This window comes from Phascolarctos cinereus, unplaced genomic scaffold (assembly GCF_003287225.1).
Source record: "Phascolarctos cinereus isolate Bilbo 61053 unplaced genomic scaffold, phaCin_HiC Scaffold_726;HRSCAF=1367, whole genome shotgun sequence".
NCBI lineage: Eukaryota > Metazoa > Chordata > Mammalia > Diprotodontia > Phascolarctidae > Phascolarctos > Phascolarctos cinereus.
In genome coordinates, this window is record NW_027556098.1 from 423,470,526 (window position 1) to 423,486,001 (window position 15,476).

General features: G+C 49.1%; 1 protein-coding gene across 1 annotated transcript in view; it reads left to right on the forward strand.

Moving 5' to 3' along the window:
• The first annotated feature begins 9,438 nt into the window (after window positions 1-9,438).
• Window positions 9,439-15,476, forward strand: part of LOC110197805 (uncharacterized) — a 75,400-nt gene continuing 69,362 nt past the window's right edge. Inside the window, 1 exon segment of the mRNA XM_078146282.1 lies at window positions 9,439-9,544. The gene's annotated coding sequence lies outside the window, so the exon portion shown is untranslated.

The following is a 15,476-nucleotide window of genomic DNA, read 5'->3' on the forward strand; positions in this document are numbered from 1 at the left end:
GTTCTCCCTGCCTCCAGTCTCTCCCCTAGTCCCATCCAGACTCCATCCGATCCATCCTGGCAACATGATGGGGATGCTCCCTCCCCTCCCACACCGCTGTCCACTCAGGGTACAATGTCTCAGCCGGACTCCCAGAGTCCTCACCTTGCCACGGCATGATGCCGAGTTGCTGGGGATTGTCCTCTGTTAAGTCCATGGTTGGCTCTCTTCTCTGCTGCCAGAGGTCCTTCTCCCTGAAGCTCAGTAATTACAGTCCTGGTGGTAACACTAACAATTGGGAAAAATCAGGAAGTGACAGTTGATTTGGGCTTTGATGGACCTTGGGGTTCTAAGCAGGGGAGGTGAGGAAGGAATGCATTTACTCAGGACTGACAGCTCATGCAAAGACAGGGCACACAGGAGAATGGCATGTCTTCTGTAGGGGCAATAGCCCAGTTTGGCTAGGGTGTAGAGTGCAGCAGGGGAGATAATGTGTAACCAGTCTGGAAGGCCGGGCTGGAGTCCAACAGTGAAGGAGTTTATGTACAAAACAGAAAGGAGCTTAGACTTTAGGTGTGGGGGAGGATGGAGTGGAGAGGAAGTATCCATGCTGGAGCACGATGGAGAAAGCAGGCCAAAGAGTGAGGAAGGATAGTGGACGTGGCTGGCCTGAGCCCTTTCTTAAACATGGAAGGGCTGGGAGGATCTGACCCATCCGAGCATGGCCACAGGGGAACAGAGACCTCCCAGGCTGAGAAGGCTGATGCGGGTAGTGGAGAGAGAGAAGTCTGTGGAGTGAGGAGGAGAGCCTGGAGAGGAGTGAAGGAGAGTGTAGAGCCGAGGCTGACTTCTGGCTTGGGAAGCTATGACTGGAAGGATGAAATTCAGAGAGAAAGACTGACAGAGGACACAGCCAGATGCCACTGCTTTGTCCAGGCTTCCTTCCTGGGAAACCTATGTCAGGCCAAGCTGAACCTTTGGCTGCTGAAGGGCCTTCAAAGAGAAACACTCCTAGAGAGGGTGAAATAGCCCAAGGGAGGGTCCAGGCTGTCCCAGGCCTGGACATGCTCTTTCTAAGCTGAAGCAGCTGCGCCTCAGTTCCTGGTGGTTCTCTGCTAGCATCACGAGTGCCATGGCTCAGGTCTCTCAGACTATTTAGTGAATGGCTGTGGTTGACAAAGCCCAGTGCTGTCCAGCTCTGTAGGCACCAACCTCTGGGAACATAGCTCAGGAGCTGCTCAGAGCATCTTCATCGGGCCATGGCAGGGGTGGGGGTGGGGGGATCAGGGGTGATGAATTCCATCTTCATTGACTCATTCAGGATGCTCTAGGATGCCAGCACCTGTGCTGGGTGTTAGGAAGACAGAGGCAGGAACCATAAAGGTGATTTTCTGATTGTTTTTGGATTTTAGCCTTAATGGGCTTGTCCCTGGGAGCTCAGTGAAAAGGAGGCTCTTGAGAGGTTGGGACAAAAGTCATGTTTAGCTAACGTGGCAGCCTCTCCACTAGGGTGATGGCATGGCTCTAACCCATCAGTACTCTACTACATGGAGTCACAGAATTATTAAGAACTGATGAGGACTAGACCTTTGATCTGGGAAAATTTCTTCTCCTGCCACCCTTTCCACAGGAAGTGTCTGCATTGTGCTTATCCCCATCCAGCAGTCGCTAGTACAGGCTTTCTGCAGGCCTCATGCCCCGGAACAGTCCAGGGGAAGGGTGCCAGGAAGGGAGGGAGAGGCCTGGGTTTGTATCCAGACTGCCACTGGCCTCTCTGTGCCTCAGTTCCCTCCTCTGTCAAAAGAGTGTTAAATCAGCAAATGTGCCTGGGATGTTGTGGATGAATAGCTGGGTGTTACAATGGTTAAAGCACCGGCCCTGGACTCAGGAGGACCCGAGTTCAAAACAGCCTCAGACCCATGACACTTACTAGGTGTGTGATCCTGGGCAAGTCACTTAACCCTGTTTGCCTCAGTTTCCTCATCTGTACAATGAGCTGGAGAAAGCAGTAGCAAATCACTCCAGTATCTTGGCCAAGAAAATCCCAAAATGGGGTTCTGAAGAGTTAGACACAACTGAACAAAAATAATGACTACCACACTATAAATGGAAAGGAAAAAAACCCATGAAGTTGAGTGCTGTGTATCTATAATGACCAAAGCTTCCTTGAAATATATATCATCAAAATAGTTGAGAAAATCTACCTCTGCACACACGGAGGACTCTGGCTGTGGGATATTGCTTATGCTGCCAGACACCATTGGTATGTTCTTTGTTTGGAATATTTTTCTTCTTTTTTTCAAACTTAGGTTGTAAGGTATAGAATAGGCATCAGCCTAAATATTTACTCTATCTCTCTTAAAATATGTTGCCAGACCTGATGCCTTTGCCCTTCCGGTGCCCACTACCACAAGCACAGTTCAGGTCTTTGTCAAGGAAAAGCGCCATCTTCATTGGGTGTCTTCCGGTACAGAAGGAGCTGGGGGGTGGGGCTGCAGTGGGGAGAAGGAGGTAGGGACACATTCCTATACACTCCACCCACACCCCCATCAACCTGCCACCAAGACCACCCTCTCACCCTGGACAGTTTTCCAAACCAGCAAGTGCTTTGGGAACTGAGGCCCAAGCTGAGCAGTGGGAATACCACCATCCTTATTGTAGAATTTATGGCTTTCTTAGCCATTAACACATATGAAACCATTTTTATTAAGTTCCTATCTTTAAAAAAATTTATTCCTAACAAAGTTTTTGCGTGTTGTGCCCCAAACCCAATTTCCCCCTATCAGCCCTTGGGTTTTTATTGTTTGATTTTGCATAACACGGTGATGTCTAAGAATTCACATGTCTTGTCATAGCAGACCTGAACTGCATGCACACATATAGCTTACCGTTTCTGCTGGCTAATCAGGATTTATAGAAGGTAAACAAAATTTCAGTCAAAAACAACAGAGAAGGAACAAACAGGCTTGCAGACTCGACTAGCCGAAAAGGAGTAAGCAGAAGTCTCTAGATCAGTCAGGTGCTGGCTCACATAGAACTGGAGCTCCCTGGCCCGGCCACTCTCATTGGGCTATAAGAGCCACACTGACTCGGACCTAACCCTCTGATTTCTTAGCAGCTTGTCGGTGCCCGGGCTCTCCAGATCTTCCACAGCATGAAGGGATTACAACTACAGGGAACAGGGAAATGATATGTTTTCTGTCCTTGGGCCATCACAACTCATCTGGTGTGTCGTGTTCAATTCCTGGGTACCATGGCTTAAGAAGGACATTCGCAATGAGACTCACCCAAATAACCGGATAAATGGGAAGATGAAGTGTCTTGACTGCATTTCTCCAGGGGATCAGTTGAAGGAGCTCCACATATTTATGCCGGATAAGAGGAGACTCCAGAGAGCAGGAGAACATGCAAGTGAATTGGATTTAAGTGAGGCAGGGCTGTGCAAAGTCACCAGCCTCACTGTCTCCCCTGCAGCCATCTGGGTCCAGGGGCCAGATAGTCCTCAGGATGACTGGCCATGGCCTCACTTGTTTTGCTTGGCCACAGACAGTGGAAGCAGGAGCAATGAATGGAAGTCTCAAAGGGGCAAATTCAGGATGGATGTTGGGAAGAATAGTCATATAATGGAAGCCGCTCCTTGGGGAGGTGGTGGGTTTTCTGTCCTTGGGGTCTTCCAGCAGGGCCTGGAGAGCCACTCGTTTGACACAATGTAGAGAAGGCCAAGGTCTTCCACTGCATCGGGGCCATTCCCAGTCCTGGGTCTTGCCACTGGACTGATAACTTTGGAGGACAGAGTGAGGCTGATGGTTTTGCCCAGCTCTGCCTCACTTAAATCCACTGTACTTGCAAGTCAAGACATCAGCCTCCTGAGGTCATCGGTCCTCTTCCAGAAGGAAGGATAAGCAGCAACAGTGCAGTGAGTACTCCCCTTTTGTATCATAGAGTAGATGGTTGTTCATGTTTCTTCTAATTCTCTCAAATTCTGTGATTCAGTCAAGATGTCTCCCATTCATGCATCACAATTATTTAAGCTTCCTTGAAATGTATAGCATCAGATACAAGCCTGTTCAAAGACCCACTGATCAGAAATATCAGGCAAAACACGGATAAGGGGTGGGGTGAGAGATAGTGGAGAACACAGGGCGACTTCTAGGTTGGGAGTCTGAGGGACTGTGATGATAGCGTTGCCTGCTACAGGAGCATGGTGGGTTTAGGCAGAAAGATAATGAGTTCTGCTTTCCATGTACTTAGTTATGATAATGGATATCTAGTTTGTGAAGTCTAAAAGGCAGCTGGAAATGTGAGATGGGAAGTCAGCAGAGACATTCGGACAAGAGAAGTAGAGTTGAGAATCATCAGCCTAGAGATGGTCATTAAATGTATGGGAACTGATGAAATCCCCAAGTGAAACAGAGAGAAAAGAAGAGCTGGGGACAGAAACCTGAGGGACTTGATGGCTAGAGCAGGACTTCTTAAACTTTTTCCACCTGCCACTCCTCAGTGTTTCTTAAACTGTGGGTCATGACCCCATGGGGTTGTGACCTGCAGTTTAAGAAGCACTGGGCTAGAGGATCTCGAGGAAGATCCAGCAAAGGAGTCAGAGAAGGAGCACTCAGAGAAGTAGGAGGAGAACTAGGAGACACCATGTCCCAAAACCCTAAAGAGAGGGCAGGGTGGAGAAGTCCTCATTTGGGACAGCCAGGTAAGGACTGAGCAGGAGATTCACCCAGTGAGGAAGCTTCAAGGCAGAAGTCCCTAGGTCTGTACTCCAAGCCCAGTTCTCTCTTGAATATGTCATCGGCCCTTTGGAAAGAAACATGGAAGGAAGGATGTGTTATTTGAGGCAAGGCTGGGCCTCCTACTGAAAAGCCTGAACCCCCAGAGGGGCTCAGCACTGGGAAACATGGCGACCCATAGGGGTCAACCTGAAGGGTAAACCCTGGGGGCCTCAGGGCTGCTGTAACTAGCAAGTGGTAAATTGTTCAACTCGAAGATTCCAGGCAAGGGGAAGGCAAACCTTACCTGGGAGGCCATGAAGGGGTGGGGCTACTTTCTTTAAAAGGGGGGATCGTTCTGATCAGAAACATTTCCTTGAGTGGAACTGAAGTCTTTTCATCTCAGTTGCTGAAGAAAAGAAGCTCCAGAGAGAGGCTGATGTTCTCCTAAGGCATTTGACTTTAATTTGGAGAATTGGGTCCCACAACCACAGAAGGAAGGGAAAAGTCCAAGAATGTGAAGAGACTGAAGGAAGCATCAGTCACCTTTTCAGAGAAGTGGGTGATTAAGAACCCTGAGGGTCTTCCCTTCCCAGTGTGATTTTTTTTTTCTAGACTAAGTTAAAGAGGCCATTCTCTGCCTTATTTCTTATGAATCGGTGAATAGGTTTGCCTCTACTGAGACCTACTAAAGACCTTAGCTTTAAAAGGCCAAGGTCTTCCATCGCATATGGGGCCGTCCCCAGTCATCCTGACAAATATCCGGCCACTGGACCCAGATGGCTCCAGGGGAGAAAGTGCAGCTAGTGACTTTGCACAGCCCTGCCTCACTTAAATCCAATTCACTTGCCTGTCATGGCATCATCACCTCCCTGATGTCATGGTCCTCTTCCAGAACGAAGGACAAATAACAATAACCATGTGAGTAAGTGAGTGCACAGGGGTGGGAGCTCCAACAAAAAGAGAAGCAAAGGAGAAGAGAGCTTTGGGACTGCAAGCCCTCCACTTAATGAGGTTCTTCAGCCGCCGCCCAACCCACCACCAACCTTAGCAATCAGAAGGGGGAGGCAGGCATCCCTTCCAGCCCTGGGATTCAGCTGGTTCTAAAACCTTGAACACCTCCAACCCAGCATGAGTCTGAACATGGGCTTTTCTTTCTTTTTTCTTTTTTGAAGGGAAATCAGTTATGAAGAACTTCTTTGTTTCTAGCTACAAACATCCACGGGACACAAATACATGAGTGAAGATGTTCCCTGTGCTCCTGGAGCTTACTAGACAGATTCGAAAGGGAGATTCAGTGTTTGATAAGGTAGAAAACATAAATTTTCTAAGGAAAAACTCCTGATTTGATAAAAATGGAAAGCAATCTGTTTGAAATAAGGCTTAGATTATCACCATTCACCGCACTCCACAGTACATTCAAAATGGATATGCAACCTTAATACTAAAGATGGATCATACTATTAAAAAATGAGAAGAGAAACAGATCGTAAGCCTCTCCCAGCTGTGGGAAGGAGATGGGATTTTACTGAAACAAAAGACAGAGTCAATTACAAAAGATAAAAAAGGGAAAATGTTGATTACTTGAAACTGAAAAACTTCTGAACAGAGGACATTAAGGGATCTAAGAGAAAAGGGTAAGCGGTCAAACAGGAGAAAAATCTTTGTATCAAATTTTTTGAAAAGGGTTGGGGATCTGAATATAAATATACATGTATACACACATATTTGTGTGTACATATGTGCATACATGTACACACATATGTGTAGAAACATATATGTGGCTTCATTTTCATCTCCAAACTTTCCCTCTCCTCCAATTCAGCCAAGAGCCAAGATCAAGTCCTGCTCTGCTCCAGTACTCAGATGATGAGTGTCAGCCAGTGCCCGAAGGCCCCACTCCTCAGTCCAGCAACTTTTCCAACCAAAGTGTCCCTGCTTACCCACCACTCCCCATTGCAAGATAAGGTCCAGGAGGGCAGGGGAATCTCTTTAACAAGATATGGGAAAATGTCGCCTTGGTGTTAGGGGTGGGATATGGCAAGTCTGGAATATAGACAGGCCAAGGTGGTAAATGTTGCCAGCCTGGAGGACAGTTAGGTTGGGGTGGGCAAGGCTGGGGTCTGGGCTGCAGGGAAGACGTAGACATCTACCTGAGGGGTTGAGGGTGGCAAGGGAGGTGGTTGGTTGGGAGAACCAGGAGCATGTAGGGTGGGTATATCCTTGTGAGGAAGAAGATGAGTGTAGCAGGGGCACAGCTGGAAGAAGGCCAGGTGATCCTGCTGAGAAGGAGGGACTGAGTCTCAGAGCAGGGTGAGAGAGAGAGCAAAAGAGGTGGTAGAGGGATAGGGAAGAGGAGATCTCAGAGATGATCAGTCTGATGGGCGGTGGTCCAGATGCAATTCTATCCCTGGAATGGAGTTTGGAGGCCTTGGAAGAGGCCAGAGGGGAAGAATGGGGCCATTCAAGTGACCGAGACATTCCTCGTGATGGAGAACAGGGCTTGGGGAGGAGAAACAGACAGAGTCCTGAGGTCTTGGGTGTGATTTGGAGGGTGGGGCTTTTGGGACTAGAAGGACCCTCCCAGAATGTGGGGACTGGAAGCAGGAATTTTTGGACCTGAGGTCACTCTGCCTTCTTCCCTTGGAGCTGAGAGCTCTCTGCCTTCTCTTCAGGAAGCTAGCTTTGCATGTTCAGGTCCCAGGTAGGTCTGAGGGAGGACCCCTTGATATTCCACCCCCTCCCAGCTCTGTGCCCGGTGGGCGGGGGACTACTCCCTTGTGATAACTGCCCTTTTCATTGAGCCTCATCTTTCCTGGCTAAACTTTTGGTGAGTGTCCTCTAGGTATGCAGGAGCAGGCCTTTCTCCCAACAGCCACCCCACCTTCATATGTCACCCACAGTATCAGATGGAGGGAGAGTTCTGGGTGAGGGGTCTTTGGGGTCTCACTGGTCTCATCCCATCTGGGATCCCAAGCCCCTTCTGCCCCCCCCCTCTCTGTATGAGGATGGGGGAGGGGCATGAGTCCAAAAGGAAGGAGTTAGGGAGAGTGGCAAGTCCTCTTCCTGCTCAGAGCAAGCTCACTTCCAAACCTGACCCTCCCTACTGCCCCCATCCGTTGACTGGAGTCTCTCCCCCTGAGAGCAGGGCCAGGGGTTTTGTTTCTCCTCTGAGAGCTCACCTTCTTTAATTCTGGCCAGATCAGCATCCAGTTTAGGAAGAGAAGGCAAAGACGAAGTCACCCCCCTCTGCCATCCCTGTCTTGTCCCTCTCCAGCTCAGTCTGCAGAGGACCAAAGCCTGGAGCCAGAGGGAATGGCCCCTGGGACCCAGAGCCCCTCAGCCCACGTAAGTGCAGTCCATCCACAGACCTGACCAGCCTCAGCAAACCTGGAAGCCAGGAGAGCCAAGGAGGCTTTATCCTGTTAGGTGGTTCTTTGCCTGCTGTTAGCAGAGCAGAAATTGTCTCCTGGTTCTGCTCATGTCCTCCTGCCTCAGGCCACATAAGCCTTCCCAGGTCTCTCTGAATCCCTCTCATTTACTATTTCTTACGTTAAGTCAATAAGCCAGGCCTCCAAAACGGGCGGCCTGCCAAAGGATTTCCTCTGCACACAAAAGATGTTTTCCTGTACATTTTTTGCAGGCCATCAGAAATCCTTTGGGGCTGGGGCAGTAGGGGGGCAGGCTGTGCAGGCCTGCAACAGGCCTTTAGAAAGGGGCTACTCTGTGGCAGGCACTGTTCCTCTGTGGATACAAAGTCTCCACCTGAGAAATAAAACAAACTTAACTCTTTGACAAAAGGAAACAAAAACCAGTCCCCAAGCTCAAGGAGCTCAGTCTAATGTGGAAGACAACATGCAGCCAGCTGTGTCCAACAAGCCCTTTACAGTGTGGATGGGAGGCCTCTGAGAGGGAAGGCTCCGGCAGTTTCTGGGACCAGGAAAAGCTTCTTTTCAGAAGCTGAGATTTTAGCTGAGACGATGGAAGCCAGGAGGCCCAGGTGAGGGAGGAGGGTATTCACAGGGTCAGGGGATGGAGGGTCGGTCAAGGAGGAGGCCACTGTCCCTGGGTCAGAGACGGGGTGGAGGGGAGGAAGGTGTGGGAAGACTGGAAGGGGCTTGGGGCTGGTCACATGGGGTCTGCTGTGTGCCAGGAGCCATGTATCATCTCCTTTGATCCTGTTGTGAGACTTGTCGGTATCCTTGCCCAGGACAGCCAGAATAAGGGAGCATTGAGGCCCCATTTGAACTCAGATCTTCTGGGTTCCAGGCCTAGGGCTCTGTCCCCTGAGTCACCAGACTCCTCTAATTAGGGAAAGGTTTTCCCCTCCCTGGGAGCAGGCCCCATGCACCCCCCAAAAAAGTCGCTGGAGTGTTTTCCAAAGGGCCCAGAAGGACTTTCAGAAGAACTGATCCTATGCCTTCAACCAGTCAGCTGCTAGCCCGTGCCTCAGTTTCCTTCTCTGTAGGAATGGGATGATAACAGCACCACCTCTCTAGGTTGTCTGGAGGATAAATGGAGCAATAAGTACTTATTAGGCGCCCACTATGTGCCAGGCCTAGGGAATCTAACCCAGACGGGCCCTGCCCTCCAGGAGCTTCCACTCTAAATAAGGACCGCCCAGAACTGGAAGCAGAAAAGTGGGTGGGGGGGGAAGGACCCCGACCTGGCCCTGGCGGAGAATAACGTCACCCTCCCCCGCCCCGCCCCAGCCTCGCCCCTCCTCCTGTGGCCCCCGCAGAACCCCAGGGCATGCTGGGAGTCTCGGGGTGCGCAGGCGCAGCTTCTCCAGAACGTCCCGGTTGTTGGTTCGGTGGCGGTTCTGCTCTTTGTTCTTGGGCCGCGGCTGGGTGAGTGAGGGGTGTGTGGGGGGGGTGGGAGGTGCGGAGGGAGTCAGTGCGCAGGCGCGGCCCCGGCTCCCGGCGCCGCAGGGGAGCCCCTCCTCCTCCTCACTCCCCGGGTACCCGAAGACACCCGCGGACCCGGCTCGGGTTAGTGAGCGTGGGAGCGCCCTTGCAAGGCAGTGCACGGCTTGGAGTGGGGGACTGCGTGTGCATGGGTGTGTTCGTGCGTGTGCAGGAGAGGGAGGGGCCGAGCCGCTGGGGAGGTGCGCTGCTGGAAATGTGGGTGACGGGTGAGGGGCTGCGGGCTGGTGAACGTGTGCTACTAATTGTGTGTGATGGCACGTGCGCGCGTGCTTCGGTGGGGGAGGGGCTGCTGCTTGTGCAGCCGTGTTGGACGGGGGGCTGCTGGGGTGCCGGCGTGGCCGGGGGAGCCCCCAGTTTTGCGTGGGCTTCTCACCTGCTCCCCAGGCTGTCCCGTGCGCTTGGGAGGAGGGGCAGGGCCAGCCTTTGGGGGGGCAGCACTCCTTGGGGACCCCCTCCCCAGCCAAAAAAACCACACCAAACCCCCCCCCCCAGCCCCAGCGTCCTTTACTGTAAGAGGAGGAGGGGTGAAGCCCTTCGTGGGGGTGTTGTCGTGGGTGCCTCAGGGCCCTGAAGGCCTGCTGGAGGCAGGGAGAGCTTGGGCCCTGGGCCTCAGCCTTGTCCAGTGTGGCCCATGGGGATCAAGAGCCCGGGGAGGAGCCCCCCAGAACCCCCACTGCAGGCTGGGCGCAGGAGGGAGCGCTCAGGATGACGTCATGAGGGCCCCCCCCTTCCTCGTGACCCTGGGGGAGAGGCTTTGTCCTTGTGGAGAAATACTGGGACTTTTTACATTGCTGTCACTTTCCAAATGAACCAGCAGAACGTGGGGACTGACTTTGACCTCAGTCAGTGAGCATTTATTAAGTGCTTACTGGGTGCCACTCACTGTGCTAAGCACTGGTGCTGCATATGCCAGCAGCAAGAAGTATAGTATCTCCTCACTTTGGCTTTTCAGTTGTTTTTCAGCCACATCCAACTCTTTGTGACTCCTTTTTTTTCTTGGCAAAGGTGCTGGAGTGATTTGCTCTTTTACAGATGAGGAAACTGAGGCAAGCTGGGTGAAGTGACTTACCCAGGGTCACATCACTAGTAAGGATCTGAAGTCAGAGTTGAACTCAGGAAGATGAACCTTCCTCACTCCAGGCCTGGCATTTTATCTGCTTTGTTACCTAGCTGTCCCTTCTGTCCTAAAGGAATATACCTTTTTTTCTTTTTTCTTTTTCTTTCTTTCTTTTTTTTTTTTGGCTAGGCAATGGGGTTAAGTGACTTGCTAGGGTCACACAGCTAGTAAGTGTTAGGTGTCTGAAGCCAGATTTGAACTCAGGTCCTCCTGAATCCAGGGCCGGTGCTCTATCCACTGTGCCACGTAGCTGATCAGGAATATACCTTCTGAAGTGTGGGAGGGGGAAGGGGGAGAGGGGGTGGGAACACCTGGAAGGACAGGTGAAAAGGGGAAGACAAGGCCCTGGTGGCCTGTGGGGAATGCTGGGCCCTTCCCCAGAGTGGATGCTCGGGTCAGAAGCCACCAGTGGGAGAAGCAGCCACCATTAGCATAGTCAGAAGGCAGCCTGGGACATGTGTGAACACACACCTTGTCACTAGCTCTGATCTTGGGCACAAAAGAAACGTCATCACATTTTCCCCAACACCAGCTTGATGCCTGTTTCTACCTCTAGATTCTCCTGCTGTTACCAAGTAGCCTTTCCTCCTGGGAGTTTCATTCAATCCACATTTTTCGACTAACCCCATTTCTGGTAGCTGTTACCTGCTAACCTCAGTGTTATTCTCCTTTCTTTCTCAACTGTTTCAGTGCCTGGCCCAAGTCTTTCTCTGCACCTCAGCTCCAGGTGGAAGAGCTGGGTGAAGTTAGGATGAAACTTTGGGGGGGGGGGTAGGACCGGAATGAGGAATCAGGTGGTAGGGATTGTGGAATGGGGTGTGCATCTCTCCTCTTTTTGAATGGCGATAATTTATGACTTGTTTTCTTGTGCTGGAGGCTGGTGCAAAGGAAGATAAATACCCAGGAGACACAAATACAGAAGTAAAGATATTCCCAGTGCTCCTGAACCTCACCTTCCGAAGGAGAACGTTGGGCTGGTAGGGGCCTTGGGCCAGAACAGTTACTAGGCTGGGGAATAGATTCCTCAGGGAATAGATTGACACACATCATGCTGGAACAGGAACAAAGCTGACTTGCTCTTGGTTATTGTAAGCTGAATTGGAGAGGGAAGCGGGGTTTGGGGTGACAAATGAAGCTGCAACAATGAGAGGTAAAAGTATCACAATTAATATTACTTCAAGTTTCTTCTGAGTAAGTGTAACTGATTTTGTGCTTTGTTAATTTTATAGTTGCCTCAGCTTTTCCTGTGAGTTAAAGTTACAAGATAACTTGTTATCATCTCCAAAAGGCATATTGACCTTCCTTGCACGGCCTTGGGTCTTATCTCCTTAAATCTTTTCTAGGCACTGGGGGATCGGTTAACTCAGCCAAGTCTGCAAGACGCTGATGGGTCCACAAAACAGTACATGTTCCTTAATTGTCAGACAGGGGTTCTCCCTAGCTTCATGTGCCCGATTTCTTTGAAATAACCAGTTGTTATCCCTGCTGCCCTCTAACCAATTGTATTATCTTCCCAACTATGCAGCTTTGTATTCCTCAAAGCTATATTAAGGATGGTGAGCCCTCCTTGGGGGTCTTTGGTCATTGAGAGAGACCATTGACCCAATTTGTTGGTTACTGTTTAATTAATAAATTGATCATGCTAAGACAATTGTCTCTCATTTTACCTCAATTTTCAAACATAAGAGTGGTCAGGTCAGGTTGGGTGGAAGAAATCTTAGTGGAAAGTGAAGTGATACTTGGAGGCTCAGGCCTTCAATGCTAGGTGGAGTGCAGAGCCCCAAACTCCTTTTGCAGCCCCTTTCCCTGTGACTTCAGGCCCCTCTGCTTGGCTGAAAGTCTTCCCACCAGAGTTAGCAGTGACTTCTCTTTTCACTAAGCTTTTAAGGACTCTATTGAATGCTACTAATGGCAGGTTAACTCTGTCTGATACCACAAACGCCACATGACACGAATTTTCCAGGTCTTGGTAGCCACTGCATGAGTAGTTCCGGTTAAAGAGCGGTCTCCAGTGCTTTATTTATCCTCTCAACAGTGTAACAGTCCATCAGTAGGTGGTGGGCCATATGTATTTCACACTTCCACAGATCACAAAGAGACAGTCTCTCCTCCTGAGCTACATGACCTATAGTTTCCGTATGATTGCTTAGGCCTTGTAGGTAGTCTTCTAAAGAAGTTTGGGTGAGATCAGGTTAGGGCACAGAGAGAGCAAAAGAAAAAGGACGTGAATTTAGGGTTAGGGTTAGAAAGGTCTGGTACGAAGGACAGTTACGCCAGTCCAAAGAAAACAGTCTCTGCTTGATTAGTCAGCTAGTTAACCAACATTTGCTAAGCCCTTTGTGCCTTCTAAGATGGAATAACAGCACAGTGAGTGAGTCTGTGAGTTTTAAAGTGATTGGGGGAAGGGAGGTTCTGAAGGGGACATTCAGCACGTTGATATAAAAACAGCCAGTAGAGCATCAAATGGAGTCGGTTATGTTTTCTCAAAAATTCACTTTTGACAGCCATCATCCACTTGCTTTATGAAAGCCTCAGTGGAGGAATATGAGTGCAAAAGATGTGATTGTGTTTCCCAGAATGAAAGGAGGAAAGAGATTAGGAGGCAGTAGCATAAAGATGGTCAGAAAGCGGCAGGCAGGGGATAAGGGTTGGGCTGGTTGAGAACGCTCTCCAGTCAGAAGAACAGGGCTTCTCTGTGAGAGCTGAATAAAGCAGGAAGCATGGCATGAAGGTGGCATCAAAAATGACATCCTGTTCTTAACAAGGCTAGTCAGAGAACATGGAGGCCATCTGACCTCTCTGACTTCCTGGCTCAGACCTACGTGAGCCCTGCAAGCGTAGGTTTTGAAGAGATAGTTATCTGAACTAAAAGGACTGCCGCTATCAATTGGGGGCCTGCCAGAAGGAGGAGTTCAAGGCAGAGCTTGTCTAGAAAGGTGGGCCCTGTGGGAAGCAGAAGAGGCTGTAGGAGCCTCAGTGGGCCACGTCTTTTCCAGGAGGGTCCAAGAAGCCCTCTCTGCCTGTGGCCTGAGGCCCCAGGATCATATGCTTTTCCTTCATTCACAGTCAGGGCCAGGGACTCAGGCCCCTGCCCTCCTCTCTGCCCCTATTCCTGGTCTCCATTAGCTGCAATGCCATGACCGGGGGAATGACCCCTCTTCTGCTTTGGCCTTCTCTTAGTCCACCACAAGGCTTGAATTCTGAGCCATTACCCAGCAGGCTGGTTATCCGTTAGAGCTCCTTCACCTGTCCATCACCTCCCACTGTCCCTCCTTCTGAGTAGAAAGACTGCCGCCAGCACATGGCCCTTGGGAAAATTGAGATTCTGTGTGATACCGTTTGAACCCTAAATCCAGTTCTGATGGAACTGAGTTTGTTTTAAGCTAAATTCTAATGCAGTCTCATTTAAAATCTCATGAATTCTCTTCTTAGGGTAATTGTGATGTTTTACCCTCACAATGTAATGCAAAATACACTTAAAACTTGGCATTAAGGCAATATGTATAGTAATTATAAGGATAAGAATGAAGGGCACCATTGGATCAAAATGAATTTATCCTGGTATCTGAATACAATCAGTCTAGAGTGTCAAATTGATAAGTGGATAAGTGATTTTCTACGTAAGATAATTCAGAAATGCATTAGGCTGAATTGGTGTTACTTGACTGGCAGTAAGTTTTGTTTCAAACCTATTTTATCAGAGAATTAAGATTTGTTTTAAATCTATGACATTGTTTATAATTATAAATGTAAAAGCATATCATAAACAATATGCTTCTAATTTTTCTTTTATTGTGATTTTTGAGAAACTATTATGTAAGAAATGCTTTTAATTTGAAAAATTATTCCTAGAGGCTGATCCAATTGTTTGCTTAAGAAATTAACTCTTCTTTTGCCCTAAATGTTTTGAAATGATGAATTAAGTTGTTAGAAAATGTGGTACCAACAGTGGAAGACTGTTATGTATGCAGTTAGGTCTCTTTTGCTTTAAAAAGAATAATAATAATAAGAAACTTCTGTTTGGGAAAAATATAAGAGACCTTTTAAACTCTATTTAGGTGCGAAGTTCTTTGGAGACTTACCAGGTGCCTTTAGACCTTTTCCTTGGGCAAAGTCCTAAAATCTTGTCAGTCTGGAAAAGAAGTTGCTGAAAAAAAGTAATGAAGTGGTTTAGGAAAATTCTAAAATCCCACTTAGAATATCATGTATTGCAGTTATTTATTTGAGCCAACTCAGTTTCAACAGACCCCACCTTGATTCAGAATGGGACTCCTTCCTTGAATACAACTGATAGTATTGTTGCAGTCTGACAGGTTGAGACCCCTCGAAGACTGGAGTATGGGACAGGGTCGTCTGGAATGAATTCACAGACTCAAGCAATCTTTAAGTCAAGTTGGCAAAAAGCTTATCCTTATGCTTTTCAGTGGGCAAGGATTCTTAAGGAACCTGTGATCTTAGAGGGGCACAGTTAAAGTTTATATAGGATAAAGTATAATAGAACATGTACCAAATATGCTAACTAGGGGATTCAGGGTGGGTTTGGGGAGTGATTAATGAGCGGTCGGTTCTTAAAGGAACATGCACTTCTTGGGCCTACTGAGCAGGCTTCTTACCCAGAGTTCACTGGGAAAAGCCCACAAGGGGGGCCACATGGAGGTGTGGTTTTAGGCCTGCTCTGTCACTAAGTTAACTAGCGGTCTGGGGTAGCTGAGAGTTGTCCTGTCTGCCACCAGTCAA